Source organism: Passer domesticus, chromosome 7 (assembly GCF_036417665.1).
Source record: "Passer domesticus isolate bPasDom1 chromosome 7, bPasDom1.hap1, whole genome shotgun sequence".
In the NCBI taxonomy this organism is placed as follows: domain Eukaryota; kingdom Metazoa; phylum Chordata; class Aves; order Passeriformes; family Passeridae; genus Passer; species Passer domesticus.
In genome coordinates, this window is record NC_087480.1 from 47,147,964 (window position 1) to 47,166,112 (window position 18,149).

The 18,149-nt window shown below is 43.4% G+C and overlaps 1 protein-coding gene across 7 annotated transcripts in view; it reads right to left on the reverse strand.

Annotated features, from left to right (window-relative positions):
* LRRC8C (leucine rich repeat containing 8 VRAC subunit C) overlaps positions 1-18,149 on the reverse strand; it is a 41,138-nt gene that overhangs the window by 21,822 nt on the left and 1,167 nt on the right. The window contains exons 2-3 of one of the 7 annotated variants that reach the window (XM_064428350.1): positions 17,053-17,146; positions 2,551-16,812 (exon numbers count right to left, since the gene is read on the reverse strand). The gene's annotated coding sequence lies outside the window, so the exon portion shown is untranslated. Of the gene's footprint in view, positions 1-1,079; positions 2,451-2,550; positions 17,480-18,149 lie in introns of those variants that run through there. The other 6 variants (XM_064428347.1, XM_064428348.1, XM_064428345.1 and 3 more) reach the window with 6 other exon arrangements.

The window sequence follows — 18,149 nt, forward strand, 5'->3', positions numbered from 1 at the left end:
TTTTCTGCCTGTACAATCTTTTAGAGCATCATTCAAACCTACAGTGCTTTATGGGAGCAAACTTTACGTGGTTGTCTTCAAACAGTGGTGCTAATAATACTGAATCTCTCGTCACAGGAAGTACTAACTCCAAAAGTAAAAAAAAAAAAAGAAATAATTAAAAAGCCAAACCACAACTGACACACTTATCTGAGCAATAAAAGTCCTTACTTTGACACACTTCAATCCTTATGAAATTCTGGTAGGATACATTCAGGTCTTTCATAAGTGCCTCATTTTGCTTGGTCAACTCTTTCTAATGAACTGGACTAACTACACTTGGTGAATAATCGGCAGAACTGCCCATCATCCTGCGACATGGCAGAGCTGGTTTTAAACCGATATACAATCGGGCTTCTTTTTTTTTTTTTTTTTTAATCTCTTCAAGAACCGAGATACCGACGCCGGAGCAGCCCCGGGGAAGGGACCGGCGGGCGCGGTGGCAGCGGGGCTGGACCGCCGCCTCCCAGTCCTGCTCGCATCCTCCCCGTAATGCGGGCTGCTCTGCGGCTTACTCTCGGGGAAAATAAGGCCATGGGCTTTCCCCAAGCCCTTCTCCCCACAGGCTTGCCCAAGCCGCCCGTCTCCACGGCGACTGTTTCCCACCAGTGCCCCTCGGCGGCCCCGCTCCCGGGAAGCCCCGCTTGGCCCCGGGCCGCCGCCGTGCCGGGAACCCCCGGGGCTGCCCCGCCCGCCGGGGGATGCGGTGGGGTGGACGGGGCGTGGGGGCTGCCGCGGCGGCTTCGGGGCGCTCCTCCGCGGGAGAGGAGCCGGCGGCGATCCCAGATAAAGTTTGGCTCCTCCGGCACTGCCCAGGTTGGGAAGCGGCACCTCGGGTGCCGCCGGCGGGCAAAGGGGCCCCCGGCGGCCGCGGGCCGGGCCGGGCCCCGTCTCTTGTCCCCGCGGGGCGCAGCGCCGGGCCCAGCGGGGCGGCTCCGTTCCCGCGCGGCCCCCGGGGCCCCCTCCCCGTGGCGATGCCCCGTCCCCGGCGCGGGCAGCGAAGCGCCCCGGGAGAGGCGGCCGGGCGCGGCAGCGCTTACCTGGTGCTCGGCCGGGCGTGCGGCTCGGGATCACGGGCGGCGGCGGCCGGGCGGCAGCGCGAACATCCCGCGGCGCGGTGCGGGGCTCAGTGCGGCGGGCAGGGCCGGGCCGGGAGGCCGCCCGCAGCCGCGCTCCGCCCGCCGCCGCTCCGCCCCCGCCGCCGCGGGGCCACGTCTCCGGTCTGACGCAGGCGGCGGGAGCCGGGGGGCGCCGGTAGGGCCGAGGCCGGCAGCCCCCGCGGGCCCGGCGGAGGGCGGGAGGCCGCGCTCCGCCCGCTGCCCCGGAGCCGCCGGTAACGGTGCTCGGGTGCCGCGACCTGCGGGCGAGCCCGCGGCATCCCCGGGCGGAGCAGCCGCGGCGCGGACGGGCCGGGCTGGGGCTGCTGCTCGGCCCGCACGGAGCGCGGTCGGTGCCGTGGGGAGCAGCGGCGGGGCCCAGAGTCGCCGTCCCCTCGCGGGCGGGCGGCTTCGCGCCGCGCCGGGAGAATGACAGCACAAATTGTGATGGAAAGATCTGGACCTCAGCACGCAGGGCCGTGGAACGACTATAAAGAGAGCAGGCTGTAAAGCGCCTGGGACTGCATTAACAATGGAAGAGTGTCTCAGAGAGTGACAATTGGAAACACAAACTTCTGGCCCAGCAATTCAAAAAGCGCAGTCTGAAAACTGCTGCTGAAAGAAACCACATGTTTAAAGGGACTTTGGTCTAACATTTCCAGAAAGATTTACATCTCTGGCAGGGCAAAGAGGCAGGACAAATTGTGCATCAGAAGGAAGTACTTGCCCTCCAATAACTTGCCCCTAACCTTAGGGGTAGTGTGTGTATCCCCCTAGGGACACTACAAATATGTAAACAAGGAAATACAAATATATAAGCCCACTGGGGAGGAGTTAATGAAAACAAACACAACATGATGCCTCACAGCTGTTTTGCTGCAAAAACATTAACTACATTAGGATGTGAACCAAAGGTCTGCCAGGGATAGCTGTGGAGAATTCTGACTCCATGTACTTTGTGACCGTCTGCTACAGGGACTGCTGAGGGCAGACTCAGGTTCCTCATTTGGGAATCATGGATGTGATTTATAGCTGTGGGAGTTCAGTTCATCATTTGCCTGAAGTGTTTGCTTAAGTGCTTTGTTGTGCAGAGCTGCTTTTCTCAGCTGAAATCTCAAGGCTTTCTAAGGCACTTCAAGAAATGAGGGTCTGAGTCTGACAGGAGCTGGAAGAGGATGTCAGCACAGCTCCCTCACAGTCCTTCAAAGCTGCCAGCCTAAAACATTTCAGCAATATTGCACCATTACATAATTTTAAGTGTTCCCCCATGCTTTGTGGGATATGGCTAAGAAATAAAACAGGACAAATTAGCAAGACTTCCACACCGCCAAAAGCACTGGGTTTCTTTTTCTGAGCTGAAGAAATAGTTATGGTGACTGTGTTCATTTTATTGGTTTCTTTCCATTACTCTTACCTCCTGGCAGTAGCTTAGAGAATCCCTCCCTGTCCTGGATGGTTTCTTCTTTCAAACATTTGGAGGCAGTTGTTCCGTTCACCCTTTCATCATCGCTTAGCTCATTTAATCTTTCCTCATAAGTCAGTCCCTCCTGTTACTTAATTGTGGTGCTGCTTTTCCCTGAACTCCCTCTCAGTTGCTCGTTTATTTTACGGTGACATGGTGGCCAGTAATCCTGCCATTGTTAACGTTTCCTGTTGTGGACTTTTGGGTTATTTTTGTTCAGAGTTACTGCAGTACTTGGAGGACTGAGCTAAGCTTCCCCTGTGAAGAATAATTACAGGCAAGGTCACTGATACTGCAGTAGAAAACATGGTCCATGGATAAATATAGCTGCTGAGTTTGGGGATGGAGGCTCACTGCAGTTCTGGTGGAAGAAGGCCCAAAAATACATGTTTGATAGTAAACATACAACTGGGGCTCCAAATACCTTTGCTCTAGTGGAAAAATTTTGCTGCCTGCAGAAAACTAATTTATTTGCAAATTCTTGCATTATTTTAAGACCATCTAGCCCGGTGAAATCTGAAGTAACTTTGGAGTATTTATTTTATTAAAATGGTAGGCAACAGTAACTGGATTGAACCATCTGTATGAGTGCAAGGTTTTGACATGCTTTGATTTCACTGTTGCCTCTTTTTCATTGACTCCAGAGGAATGCGGGACAGATCACATAAGAAATGTCATTATTCCAAACTTAGTACATTTGCCTTTTACTGTCAATTGGCTTATTCTGTCATTCATAACTTACAGATTCTCCAAGTGTCATTGCTGCTACTGAGTGCTGCCTTGCAGTACTTACACTGTGACAGAACCAGGGGCAGGGTTTGATTTTCACCCGAATTAAAACTATCACAGACCAGCCTCCAAACTCAGCTGAACATAGGGACAGATTGCACTGCCAATGTTTACATTGCAGTTATGTTCTGTTCATGGAGCCATGGGCTGATTCTCATGTGGGATCCAGGTTCAGGATGCCTAATCCTGAAGTCCTTTCTCAGCACCAATGCCAGGTACAGCTCCCATCTTCTACTGATTCCTGCTCAGAGTTCTGGGCTTTTTTCCCCTCTCCAATCCCTCATGATTTGAGGATGCACCCTGAGAAAAACACAAAGCCATCCCATACACTGAAGTCTGGGGTCCCAAGAGCTGCACTGAAGCTGGGTCTGAGGGAATAGTGCTGCACAGAGCTTGGCAGACCACTTACCCACAGCTTCAGGAGAGATCAGGGTAAGAAAACCCTTTGGGGTTTGAGTGCCACAGCTCTGTCTGTACTTGGAAGCACACCCACAATGAAAATGCTTTTCATCAGTCATCTCTCCAACAACTGTTGAAAACAGCATAATCTGCTAACACAGAAATGCTAAATTGCTTTCAGACGAAGCACTGAAAAAGCACTTCCGTGATTTGATTCAGCTCAAATCCAAAATGCATGATTTGACAGCTCTAGTGTTTCTTAGCTGCTTGAAGTTTCTGTCAGAATTTCTTTTCCCTAGTTTGTTTTTCTCTAGTTTCACATTTTAACCCTTCTCCCCCCAGATTAGTGCTTTTGAAATATTAAGTGCACCAGATGTTTAAAGAATAGGAGTGCACTGGGAATACAGACTTCTAAAATAAATTGTATGGATGCTATGGGCTGAGTCTGGTGGGAAGCTGCAGCAAAGCTTCAGAGCAGGATGAAGAATACAGCCATTTCTTAAGCCCACAGCATTTTATAAGTACTAAAACTTGCTTTAATCAGAAGGAAAGCACTGAAAGAATGTTTAATCTCACGAGCTCTTTGCGTTTTTCCTAAGTGAAGAAGAGCCACATTCATCACTGGTATGATTACAATGAAAGCCGTGCAACTACCTTGGGGAAGAATTTGGCCCAAGTAGTTGTTTCTAGATCTCTAGAGCTATTGACAGCTGTCCCACATATTGTTGAGAAAATACAGAGCTAAAGACATACCAAAAGAAATAGAACTGGCTCCCATTTTTCTTTGGCTGAACTGGAGCTCCTGGATGTGAAGGCTGCTGTACTTCTGTAACACTTCTGATCATCATTAAGTGTTCTTCAGTGATCTGTCTGAAAGCATCTTCCTAACTGAGGAGCTGTGCCTGGTCCAGCTCTTGCAGCTCTGAGGTACTGAGCCCTGCACTTCACGGGAAATAGCATCTTACCTAATTTTAGATGTGATGCAGTGAGTGGGGGTAGCTCACATGAGGCCGGAGGGATGAAGCCCAGCAGCTCAAGCTCAGAGCAAGCACTTTATAATTATCAACTGCTACTTTCAAAATAAAACAGAAATTTATTACCACCAATGCTCATTTATGGGTGAATAAACAAGTTGCAGCAAGGACAAACACTTCTGGTGGAGGATATTAGGACAAGAATCAAGCAGTGCCTTGCTGTCCTCAGGTGGCAGCTGAGGCTGCCCCAGTGCTGCCTCCCAGCCTTACCCCTCTGATGTTCTCTACTGAAATGCTGTAGCTGGATCAGATATAAACATAGGCTTTCTTCTGCATGGGAACCATCTCTTCTCCTCACTCAAGCACTCACAGAGAGATGGCTTAATTCAAGTGTTTGGTTTTCTCAACAGCTTTCTGCCTCTCACCAAATTAGTCTGCTCATAACCAAACTCATGCACAGAATCTCTACATTAGTACAATGAAGCTCTACTTTTAGGGGAGTCTCTACTCGCCAGAGCAGTGACCTCTCCTGACCAGTATCCTGGCTCCGTGCTGTACTGGATGGAGTCACTGGTTACATGACCTGCTCCCCTGGCTGACATCCTGCAGAGATAACAGGCTGTTGGTAGTGCTCCAACTTGCATCATGCTTTGGGCTTGAATGTTTTGAAGAGGATACAAGACTTTCACTGTCATTAAACCAGCTTAGAATGTCTATGCCTAGTTCCCCTCCTCTGAAATTCTACCATGGAATCACCCACCCTTTTGTCCACTGTCTTTAAACAGTCAATTGTACATCTTTTACTGGTAGCAAACCACTGTCAATAAATCATATTCTAAAAAGCACAAACAGCACATTCTTAACGAAAATATCTTTTACACATCTAAACGATAAAGTAAATGTTTGAGAAAGAAGTCTCTAAATTTTTTTCATGGTATTTTAAAACATAATCTCAAAATAAACAAGAAGAAATGTTTGTTAATCATCTGGAATTTTTAATTTCCTATTTTTCATGGGAACCTGAGTAATCAGACATATGGTATGCTTGTTAGCTGGGAAAGGGTCAGGATTAGAATAGATTCTCAAAATTAGAAAGCACTAAAATACAGCAGCAGTCTTGGCTGCCTAAACTTAAACAATGTTTTGTGTTAATTGCTAGAACAGAACAACAGTGAAAAAACACCACACATTTAAATGATTGCCTGAAATGCCTCTTGATTAGTGGGAGAGGAAGTCTCAGGGGATTGGGGATGAGCTAGTCTATAACTTAGCTGCACAGGGGGTTATCTGATAGAGACATAGATAAGGAACAAAATGTGTTGGTGGCTTCTGTATAAGCTCAGTAGCTGTAAGAGTTGTGAGATTCGTAAGAGAGTAGAGGCTGTTTAGATCAAACTAATAGCATTTTTGCTTTATAGTGCTAAGCATCACTGAGCCAGTCAGTGAAAGCACGTGCTGGTGTCAGTGCTCCTGCTGGCTGTGAAGGTGCAGTCCGTGAGCCACGCTGCGCCGGCAGGGCAGGTGTGGTGGAATGAGGCACTTTTCCAGTCAGCCTCCTTTGGGACTGGAGTTGTTCTTCCAACCACAGGGAATCGATGGCAGCAGACAGCTCCCAGCACTTCCTGCGTCACAGGACGAGGCCCACGCAGAGGTGAGTGAATGGGTTGGTGTTTTGCTGCTTATCCATGACACAGATCCCGGTCAGCTCCACTTGCGCCAGCGGAAGTCTGTGTGGATCCTGCACTGTGCTTCCTGCATTTCCGTCAGCCACTTAACGTGGAAGGCATCTGAGCCACTGCAATTACATCTGCTGTGTTCAGACTTGCCTCCATTTCAGTGCTCACAGGTAAAAGGGTTTTCTTCTCCTGTTGTTTTTCAGTCATGTATTTGCTCCTTGCAGTTCACTAGGAATCAATTTGAATCCAACTATTGGAAAAACATCCCACCAAAAAAAGCTTTGGGACAGTTTACAATTTCAGCTCTGGCTACTTCCCTCTACTTCAGTGAGGGAACAGCCAAAAAGACCATGTATTTCATCACAGTGTTTGGAATAAGCTTTTGTGATGAGGGGGCATAAATAATAGCAATCTGTGGCCTGCACTAATTGTCAGTCCAATGTCATCTTATTCAGGCCTCATACACAGAGCATGCACCTGATATTTTCATTTTTACTCTCACCTTTCCTCGATTGTCAGTGGTTGGTCTCTCCTGGGACTACACCAAATTCAGCCAAGTCAGTGACGCCACATTTAAAAGTCTCTGTAATTTCTTTAATCATTATTTCTTTTCTTCTCTTTAAGTGCTTTTGTATCGTCCATGTTCTGGCTGTAAGCCCTTCACACAAGCAAAATATGATAGTCTGAGGGCTCCTTGTCACAGCTGGAGGTGTTTCTGGATGTGATTTGCAGACTTGTCCAAGCAGTCCAGGCTGCATTGCCAAAACTTTCTATCCATATGAACAACTATCAGACTATTCAGAATTAAGGCTGCATCTATTTCCATATACATATATAAAAGAAGCCCTCATGCAGCTGAGATAAGAGATAGGGTTGTTTACTATAGCACAAATACAAGGGGATGAAACATCCATGCAAGCTGTTTTAGTCTAGCTGTTGGTTGAAATTGATGTGGTACATTGACTCTTTTTTCAGCAACAGGCTGATTATATACCTACCCTTGAGACATTTAAAACTCAATGCTTCAAACAACTTCCCCTATAGACTGGTCAATAATAATTTAAGAGACAGAATTGTGCATTTTTATTTGCCTGCCTTCATCTGCTGTATTGTGGTTTTAGAGCACTGTATATGACAAACCTTCCAGGAATCTCAAACACAAATTGAAGTTCCACTGAATCACTTAAAGCAGCTGAAAAACACCATCATAGAGGCCACACAACTGCATGGAATGTGATGAATTTCCAGGAATAGGATTGTTTCCTGGAGATTATTGTGTAAAATACAAGTTTAAAGAAGGAACAAAGGTAATGCTGACAGTGTCTACACCACCAGGCTATTTTAGTTTGTGAAAAGAAGAATGAAGAAAATAGACATGCTGTAAGACCTTTGCTAGGCCAACAGGAAGCCTAGATGTCAAGAGCAGACTCTGAAACAAAGCAGTACAAAATTATCTCAGCATAAAATATAACTTATCTGTGATTTTATCTTATAAACCACTTTTAGCTTGAATGGAGTCCTAATAGAGAGGTTAGGAGCTTTATATCCATGCTTCCATCCAGCAATAATAAAAGAATGACTAGGTAAAAGGCAATAATTATATAGAAAGAGAGGAAGTCTGCAGTTCTGAGGAGAAAGGGGCACAACTGATTTGGGGCACACAAGCAACAGGAAATCTGACCATTCATTTTCATTAAGAAATCAGTTCTGCTGACTAGGACCTACTCTGAAGCAGAGGTTATGCAGAGAACTTTCAGAAGAAAGTATCACATAGCGTGTGCAAAAATTTGGCCTCTGTATATAACAAAAGCAATCCTTCCAGGAGAGGTTTTTGCTCTTTTTCTTCAGAGAGACTCTTCTCCAACATACTGGAGGAAGCCTGATTTAAAAATAAGTGGACTCTTCCAAGTAGAAAATCTGGTATGGTTTCAACCCTGGAAGTGTTTGATCCTCAGCTTTATCAAGCAGATCTCAGGTTCTGACACTGGTTATTAGTGAGTAAAGTCTGCAGCTTCTACTTAGACATCAGGTGTCAAACTCAGGTGACATTGGGGTTACTGTTCACTGTTTGTGTTCCTCCTGGTTCAGGTGGTATTGAATGTGCAAAGATGCTTGGATGGCACACAACAGTGAGGTATAGCACTTCATGAAACAGGTTTTCAAATGCTCTCGTATCTCTGTTACTTATTTACTTTTTGGTGCAGCAAAGAGGAGATGCAGGAATTAAAAAAAAAACCAAACAAACCACTTATGTGCATCCAAGGATGAACAACTAGCCACAGGCAGCTTATCAAAATTTAAAGAACAAGGATATGATACTGGAGTTATTTTTCATATTCACATATTGCCAAGAACAGCCTGTATCCATGCAGCTAAACTCCCTCATTGCCACCAACAGAGCTACACCCAAACTGCCAGCAGGACACAGTCAGTGGCCTCAGTGCCCCGGAGTGTGACAGGGAGGGAGCAGCCCAGCCTGAGCTGGGCCATGGACGCACCACAACGTGCAGGATGAATGGGAGTGTGTGGGTGCTGGGCCCACGCCCAGGGCTGCTTTAGCCTCCCCCTGCATTTCTGCACAGCTGCAGGAGTGTCTGCAGGGAGGGGAGGAGGGAGAGGCCAGCAGAGCCACCTCCCTCAGCAGAACCATCAGCTTGTGCCAGCTCATGCTATTCATGGAACTTCAGCTCAGCTCTGACAACAGCACTGTATGCCAGACAGATAGAACTCCTCCAGGCTTACACTGGGGAAACATGCAGCAGTGCCAGCCTCCCAAAAGTGAGACACCAGCTTTGAACAGAGAACAGGAAGGAATTTTTTTTGCCCTGTACCTGTATTTTGCCATTACCTCCACAGAATCTCAGTGGTGTGGCCTTTAGTCCATGCATCACAGTAGAATTTCCCTACACAAGGCACCTCTGTGCAGAGGTACTGAGCCTGTCCTGAGGAGCTGGGAGAGCTGCCTGGCACAGCCCACAGGCCTCCGCTTATAGCCCAGAAACAGTCAAGCTGCATTAGCTGAAAAGGAAGACAGCAATGCAGGCAGCCCAGCCAGAATAGAGAGCAGTCTGCATTCCCTCTTCTGGCATGTTTGTTAACAACCACTGAGGAGAGAACTCCTACAGGGTTTAGAAAAAAAAAAAAAAAAGTTGTCAATTACTGTTTAAGTTCCTTTTTCTTCCAGTCTAACAAATAAAACCACACTACTGACTCAAATTCTATGAATTTGACAAGAACATTAAGTCATTATGAAAAAACAGACAGGAAATGATGAGCAACTTTCCAGCAGAAGCAACAGCAACAACAAAAACCCTGATTAGTTAAAGCTTTGATAATTACATCCAGGATCACCCAGGCAATCTTGTTTTGTGCCTTGGGATAGGTCCATCTTCCTTTTCTCTTCTCTCATCTGTTTATGTTAGTCTTTGCTGATAAAGTTAAAAGCTGAAAGGAGATTTGGTATGTATAGATGCACACTTGAAACTCTGATCCATCTTCTCACTTAAAAGTTTTGCTTTCTTCACCTCTTTCAAAGTTCATTAAATGTGGAATGGATTTATTGACTCAGAGGTTACTGCATTTGTAGTAACAAATACAGTTTCTGCAGATTTCTTAGGAGGAAGACTATGTACATCATATTCCCAGAGGTAATTAGGTAAAGCATAATGTTAATGATGCAATCTCTGTCATTCCTCTAGTAAATATTGAATGTGCTGGCTGACTTCAAACAAATATACCGAAAGAAGTCTCAGTTCCTTCAAGTTTCATGAAGAGAGATAAGTGGCTACCTAGGGGAGGAAGATAGTATTTCCAAAGTGTTCCAGCCAAGAAAAAGCCTCAAAGATTAAGTTAAAATACCAGAAAACCTGTAAAAGGGAGGTCACTTTTAAATAACTCAAGTATGAGAAAATCTTCAGGGACACTGATCTGTAGACCAGGCTTCATTCCTTCAGCTGTTTATGAAATGATGCAGTATTAGACTTTTCCTCCTGGGTTTCAGTCTTCTCAGCTTCCACCCAGTTATGAAATAGTTTGTCAGACTTCAGACTGATTGCATCTCCAAGCTAGAAACAGTAAAAATCATCTTCAGGTAGGAATGTAAAGACAATACCTGTGTGTTTTGAAAATCCCAGGGATCCCCGAGAGTCCTGACACTGATGAAGTGCTTGTTGTACTGACAGGAGTCCCTGGCTACACCCATTATCTGGAAGGCCACAACTCTGACACACAGCTATAGCTCCAGACCAGCTTTATTGCTGTATCCTCTTGGCTCTGCCACTGTTCCTCAAGGCACTCGCCAAAAGCTGCCTCAGGCACAGAAAGGCAAAGGCCTTCCGATTTTTTTTTTTCTTTTTGGTTCGTGGTACCTTTAAAAAGCTGCCACTGAGAAATTACTAACTCCTGTCTTCCATCTTCTGTCCTTCTAACCTTGGAGAGTGGCAGAATCAGGAATACACCTTCATGAACATTCAAAGCATTTTGGAGTATGTTCTCCTACAAGCAAGCAACCATCCTATAATGATGTGCTCCAGCTGGAGAAGGTGATGCTAACCTCTGTGACTAGTCTGGGGATGCCTGGTGGCCTGATCACAGTGAAACATTTCTGGCAGCAGCTAGGCAACAATTTCACTGAAGCTGGCACATGAAAACAGTCACCCTCTTCATGGAAGTGAGCAGTTGCACATCCCTTCCACAGAACAGGAACACCCAGCTGAAACAAAGACCCCCAAAAGGCTGCCTTATAGCCTCAAATATGCACACACAGAGATTTAACTAGAGAACAACTGCACAATGGCTACAAGCTCAAAAGAGAAAATGCAAACAGAGTGAACAGACTGAACAAAGCAGTCCTTGGAGACAGACATCATGGAGAAAATCCAGGAGAATATCAGAGGGTGCAGAGTCAGTTAAGAAAGCACCTTAGCTGGCAGCAATGTATTAAATAGATTTCTCAAATCACAGAAATGAAGCAAAAAGTGACAATTGGGATTCATTGCAAATAAGCAAAACAGTAGAGGAAAACCTCAACTAACCCACTGTCTATTTGTTTGCTGACATAACCCAACAGACACAACATTTTGTCAGATTGTAATGAAAAATATTATTAGACACTAAGAATTCATCACCAGCAAGCTATGCATTTGATTTTTAAATCTCAATCATTCTACATAATGAAACAATTTTTCAATTACATTTGAACATCATGTAGCTTTATATTGACATTCACAGAATAAAACCAGAAAGCAATACATGATGCCTTATGAAGTTACTCAGAACTTATCTACACATTCAAAATAACAAGTATTTTATTTTCCCACTTATTCAAGATAAATGAAGAAAAAATTACTTTCCAGCAGAGCCACTCAAGATACCTGAAGAAAATAAGATATTCAAGAAAAGGTTAAACAACAAGAATGATTTGAGGACTGAGAAGGAGAGTGCATTTCAGCCTAGTAACACAGCCTAAGCCATGTAGTGACTTCAGTGTCCCATGCAGAAAGAGATACCAGCAAAAGAGAAATTAGGTGAGCAGAGCATGCTTCCAGGTAACTATTCTGACATGGATTAGAAGTGGGAAGAAGATTAACAGAATTTATATTTCCTCCAGAATTAAGCTGTTTCTCAATGGAAAAGGATTTCTCATTTCCCAAGGTGTTTTCCATTTAATACAACTTTTGTAATAGTAACATCCATCTTAATAACCCAGCTTATTTCTCAGCTTGGATTGATTAGCATCAAAGTGGGCAGACACCCTGACAGCAAAAAGTATACTGAAAATGCAGATTCTCCATTCAAATCCATTCATTAAAATAAGGAATTCCTTAGTGGTTTGCTATTTGTGTAGTGCATTTGCTTTGCACACAGTGAGGACAAACTGGTATTGCTACCCCCAAATAAGCTTTCCATTCTTGTTTCTAGTGTATTGCTCCATACCGCAGAGACTGGAACTCAAGGGTGTGTTTACAGTCAAACCTCAAGGAGCTTGCCTTACAATTTGTATTGAATTCATGTAAATGCTTTTTTCAAACGGCCTTTGCAGAGCAGATGCCGGTACCTGCAGCCCTGCCAGGCAGGCAATAGCGCCGTCAGGGGGAGATGCAGGGTACAATTGCCTGGGGCGGTGCAAAGGACCAGAAGGCAGCAGAAACACCTTGTGCGAGTTCTTGGAGCTTTTCAAAGCTGAAATAAATTGACATCTCAATAGGAGATTAAAAAAAATTAAAAGGAAAACAAAACACTGCAGAGCTTTTCAAATGCTTACTTTAGTTTCCTGGGCAATACCTGATCATTTCTGAGCACTTACCTAGTAGCTTAATTTTTCAATCTTTAATTACCATACACACATACCTTTTACATTTGTGTAACTGTTCATAAATGACTGCAGTCCTTTTGTTAGCGTTCCTCAGCATACAAACTCTCTTTCAACTGGAGATGTTCTCAGGATACATTATTATTTTGGGAGGGAAAGACAAATACATGATTTGACAAATATGTCAGGTCCCCAGCTGCACAGGATGAATTTTCCATGCTTCCCCAGTAATCTGATTCGGTATCAGTTTATTCAGCTTACTAAAAAGCTCTCTGATTTTCTAGTACATTACATTGGCTGAGAAAAAGTTCAGGTAAATGCTACTCCCTCCCCACTGACCTCTGGACTTAAATAACTGCCAAAGAACCATTGAATTAACTCTATGAAGATGGCAAAAAGTACAGCTGTTAGCTAAACACTGCTAAGGATGTGAGATGAAATGCTGGGGAGACTCAGACCTACAACCAAAGCTTTCCCTTCCAAATAGAATTTTTCCAGTACCCTTTGCCAGCTCAATTCTTTCAACGTATAGCAGGGACAGCCTCTAGAATGACTGAGCTTGCCTCCCAATCTGTGTTTCTTACTCCTTGTTTTATAGGTGGATGAAGCCACTATGTAGGTCACTATGTATGGCCACTATGTAGGTCACTATGTATTTCTATCTCCAGATGATCAGAAGTGGCACAGCCACTGAAATAATCAGCCCTACTGTGCCCTTCCCAGCTCCTTCTCTCGTGCCAGCACAAGCCTGAATTCTCTTACATACCAGGTTGTAATTTTGTCATCAGCTGGACCCTAAGGGAGAGACAGCAACCACAGTGATTTAGTATCTCCCTGACCTCAATACAGAAGCCAAAGGAATGTTTACCTAGACAAATAGGAGATAATTTTCTCTGTCATCTAGAAACTTTCGGGGACTCCTTTGCCCTATAGAATTATTATTATGATTAAAATTCACTTAGGGGTGGGCCATTAATGAGAAAAGGCAGTTGAAATCAAATGGCACACAGTTAAAGACAGAAACCTCTGAAAAATGCAAGAGGGATTTTGCAACTTAATGGAGCTCAAAGTCTTATTAACCATAGCAGACTTCTGCAGCACAGCTTTACTTTCTGTTAAAAACCCCAAACTGACCCAAACCAGAACAAAACAGCAGCTTTTTTGGGGGGGAAGAAATAATTCCCAAACCTGAGCTTGTACTCTGCTCCACTTCTGTTTTGAGTCTGCAGTGTCCTGTAGCAATACTCCAAGGAAGCAAATGACTGAGATCTGAACTGATTACCCCTGAAGTCTTAAAAGACAAGTTGTCATGCACTATTTGCTACTTCACTGCTGACTCAAGAACATTCAGCTCGTGCATATTCCACTTCCCCATCTGCTCACTGCTTCAGCTTCTCTCTGACAGTTGTGCATTTCCAGAACAAACATCTTTGATATATTAAGGACTAAGTGCAGGGCAGCGTAAAACATGCACCACTTTTCATCAAGGTATCAGAAGCACTACTCTATCGACTATTAATCTTTATTTGTGAGCTTAACTTATTAAATGCCTCCATTCTAACATAATAAATAATGTAACTATGTATGGTAGCCTACTGCAACCTGAAACCTTATGTAGAATTTCAGTCTCCTCTGCTATGGAATATGAGGCTCTGTTTATATCATGGTGGATCTGCGTAAATCTATGGCAATGAAAATCAACCTGTCTTTATAACAAGCTAGCATTACTAAACACAGGAAAACAGGCAGCTATAGCTGAAAGCAAGACTCAGGTACAAAATTTTAAACTACTGAGTTTATCAGTTTTCTCTGAAGCAATGCAGGAAAGAACATGTTATCAGTTCAGACTGTTTAGTGGATTTATTTCTCAAGCCAGCAAAACCACACCCACTTGGCATAAAACCAGATTAAAATCAAATAAGATTCATATGTACTTGCCTTTGACATTGTTGTTCATTTCTAGCCATTTTTTATACCAGAAAACTTACCTATTTCCTTTTCATGCATATGTTATCATTTATAACCACAGAAGAGAAAGAAAACAAATCTTTGATTTACAAGATCCTTTTATCAATACATCCTGAAGAAAGAGTTGAATAACTTCATAGAGTTATTGGAATTGTATGAATACTCTGAACTTTTGCTAGCTTTGGGTGGGAGTCAAGTACACTCACTAAGAAGTTACTCAAAAACTCAGCACCTTACAGAATCAATCCCCTGCACAGCCCTCAAGTTACTTCAGCAGTTTTCTTTAATGAGACAGACTGCTTTGAAAGAAAAACTAGCAGTTTTTCTGGCTCTCATCAGCCAGATTCAGCAGTGAAAAGGACTTACTCTACAACAACTGGCCTAGCTCCTGCTCTAGCTTTTCTCCCCTCTTCAGTTTTCCACCCCCACTACACTACACTGTGTTGCTTTGACACAACCACTTTGTCCACCTCATAAAAAGCAATGCCAACTTTGGATTGCCTTAACACACACTGAAATACAACTCAGCAACTGCTGCTGGAGAACCAGAGTCATCCCTAAGTAGCAGAAAATTTTCTACAGAGCACAGAAACTGCCATCACTGCTCCATAATAGAGCACTAATCTAGATAAAACACAAGCAACCTGAGGAAAACAGTGTTAGGGATTAATGAGCCCACATATTCAACAGTAATCATGGGTTACACAGCATAGAAGTGTATTATTTTCCCTTCTGTTCCTAAATTTTCAGGCAGCCAGTGCAGCCACAGCAACTGAACATATCTGATATCTGGTTAAAAACAGTTCAAGACATGTTATTTACAAATTCTTGAAGAGTTTTCTTAAATTTATCCTTACACTTTTCACTTCTTAATATTTTACTTTAGATAAACAAATTTAGTATATTGGTGTGCCTGTTTAATACCAGATTGTCATTCAATGTCTACGTATGTGCATATATGTAGCTATATCTATGTATTATAACCCATAAGAAGTCGTTGTGCCCATTCAGTTGTAATGTACTACAATTAAAAAAAAAAAAACCAAAAACCACAAAACCAAAAAGGCAGCCAAGGATTATTACTCTGCAAGCAAATACAAAGTTGCACCCTAAGCAGTTATCATAAGGGGAGGTACTGATCTTTGTCCTGCTCTGCTGCTTTTGGTACTTGCCAGACTGTACCAGACTAATTCAGCTTGTTAAACCAGCAGAAAACTAGTACACTAAAGTGTTTTGCCAGGCTTTTGCATAGAATCAGCCCAGCATAAGGTCCAGCAAAAGCAAAAACAATGGTTAGACCAGAAAGCCAAAGCACAGGGGTCAGAGTGATGAACACCTTTAGTTATAATGAACAGCTTAATTTAAAAAACCTACCCAACTGTCTCATTACAATTTTATGCATTTTTGCTACTGAGCAAGGCCAATTTCAAATGATCAATCAATTCACTACTTACTTGCAGGTTAGCTATGTTTACAATGAAGAGTAATGAACCACATTCCTTCTTCCCCTTGCTATCCATATTCTAGAATCCTGAACCCTGACTTAAGAGATTTTCAGGTTGCATTGCCAGGGAGATTGCACTGACTGCCTTTTTTCCCTCCACACTTTTCAAATACTTGCTTTACAACATCTTTTGACAAGAGTATTGGTTCTGCAATAGACAGATATGCAAGTATGAGGTAGGGGAAAAGAAAAGAAATAACTTTTATTCAGGGTGTTGTAAGTAACACTTATCAACAGTAGCAGTAAATATAGAAATAGCATTTTTATAAGAGGAAGAAAGCAATAGCAAGTAATAGATGTACCTGTTTAACAGCAGGCCCATGAGCACTACAGACTGATACCTCCCTGTGTTAAGCACCACGCTGCCTGAACTGCCTATGAGCAAGTTCTACTTCCCAGGAAACATTTCCCAGGAGCCTTGCTGGGCTAAGCAGTAATAACCATCTCTCCAATCTCTCACATTACTCGGAGGAATTATTCCTCTCCCCTCTCTCTGAAGGTGGACTCATTTTCATCCTCTCTTCTCCACATCTCCAGGTGTTAAATGCATATGACTTGCATATCCATACAACTTGATAGTCTTTTAGCTGGCTCCTATGAAGCAGTGCACATTTGTACAAAATAACAACAGATTCTAGGTTATTAGAAGCTGAACAAAGAGGGAATGGGTATTCACATAAATGGAGTAACATAACATGGTCAAAATGCTCAAATGGTCAAAAAGCAAAATGTAATGGTCCTTTAATAAACACACTGGACTGAGATAATGCCTGAACCCTTTCAGATGCCAGTCCAGCCCCAGAGTGGGTTGCTACTGCCCCCTGCATCACCTACATGTCCTAGCAATGGAGCACTGGGAGAAACTCTTCACGTAATGCCACGATGGAGACTTCTCCAGACATAGGAACTCCTGAAACATTGCTGTATCCTGTAAGCATAAAGGACCATAGTATCACTGCTCACTTCTTCCAAACAATTACTATTCCCCCTCCCTTGCCACAGCCTACATTACTCACTATCACACTGGAGCTACACTGCAGTGTCTGCAATCCCTCTGGGGAATGCACTACTCTGCTTGCACATTTGAGGGACTTGTCCACCCAACAAGGCCAAATAAAGTGTGGGAGCTTGATTAATTCCTGATCTCCAGATATAGTCAGAGTTCTGCAAAATCCTTCCTAGAAACAAAATCCTGAACTGCCTCCTGCTTTCAGAGCTTGTAGCCATATATTTGCTCCCATATTTATTGTTTTCAATAATCCTGGCATTTATTGGGGTAGAAAAGGAAGAGAGAAAGAGTCACTTATTACAAATGGTTATAGAACAAACTTCAGATTACATTCTTGAAGATGAAAAAGCCACATAACCAAGGAAGTATGTTAATATGATGAAGACCTAATGACTAATAAAATTTAAACTATTAGAGTGACAATAAGTTCAATAATGTAGCCATGAAAACAAAATACACAAATCTGTAGGAGCATGAAAAACCAGCTTTTAAAATCATCATCTGCTTTATTTTACTAACACTACCACCTCGATACAGGTAAGCTGCATCATTTTTTATTACTTATTTCATTTCATGTCCAAGAAAAAAAATGACCACAGTTCCATAAAATTTACTAGGAAGGTTCTCATTTTGAAAAATAAAAATACTTGACTTCTACTTGAATATGTAACACTACTTGCAAGTCTGAGCTTTTTCCCTTATTTTAAGAACACCGAGTCAAACCCAAGCCTGCAGAAAAAGCAATCAGGTATCATTTTGCATTTCAAGAGAAATTAGATGTTTGAGCTAACATCACATGCAATACTTGAAATACATTCATGATTTACTATGAGCAGCATTATTTATGGCAGTTTAGCCACATGACAGCTGTATGTGCCAAGCTGGGGAGAGAATCATTGCCCACCTGCTTCTCCCAGTACAA